Raw genomic sequence first — 849 nt, forward strand, 5'->3', positions numbered from 1 at the left:
ACCGGTGGAAAAGGAGTAGTCGTCGTAACGTCAGCGCCATACAGCTGTGCTGGTCCCGCGCTACTCCGCGCTGCAGAGACACTCCCGCCGCGGCGCTACCCCGGCGAAGGTTCGAGGCATCGATGTCGTATCTGACAAGGGAAGGTTTTCCGGTGATGCACTCAGATTTCAATGGCGCTTCAAAGTGTTGTTGTTTTCATCCCTAGATTAGGTTTTGCATTGGTTTTAGCTGTCCGTAGGGAGTTCGAAGGTCGTTTTACGCGAATTTAATCGAAAATTCGCCAAACTTTTTAGACTGGTTATCAACTTTACATGCACGTATCTCAAGAACCGTTTGAGCTACAGCGCCCAGATTTTGAGGGAAATCATAATTTAGCACGTTCTTTAATTGTAGAAAATTTGAACGAAATCGATTAGGGTCGCAAAAACGGGTCCGGAGAGGGGGTTGCGACCCTAGGCCACTTTTGGTGAACCCAATTGATTTGGTTCAAATATATTTCATGGAAAGTACTAATTGAAGGATAATTACCTGCAAAATCTGGGCGCTGAAGCTCAAACGGTTTCGGAGATATATGCATGCAAAGATGGCAAAAAAATGATGAATTTGGGAAATTTTTGATGAAATTCTTGTGAAATGACCCCCAAACTCCCTACGGGCAGCTAAAACCAGTGGCAATCCGAATCTAGAGGTGCAAACAACTACTCTTTAAAGTGCCTTTGAAATCTGACCGTATCACCGGAAAACCTTCCCTTGTGAGTTAGGGAGGAGCAGACGACACAACAAAACCACAATTTTGATTAGTTTTGAATTATTCTCGAATCTTTATCATTAATAGTCTGTTTAAAGAT

The sequence above is a fragment of the Frankliniella occidentalis genome, unplaced genomic scaffold (genome assembly GCF_000697945.3).
Source record: "Frankliniella occidentalis isolate FOCC.00 unplaced genomic scaffold, Focc_3.1 Scaffold76, whole genome shotgun sequence".
Lineage (NCBI taxonomy): Eukaryota > Metazoa > Arthropoda > Insecta > Thysanoptera > Thripidae > Frankliniella > Frankliniella occidentalis.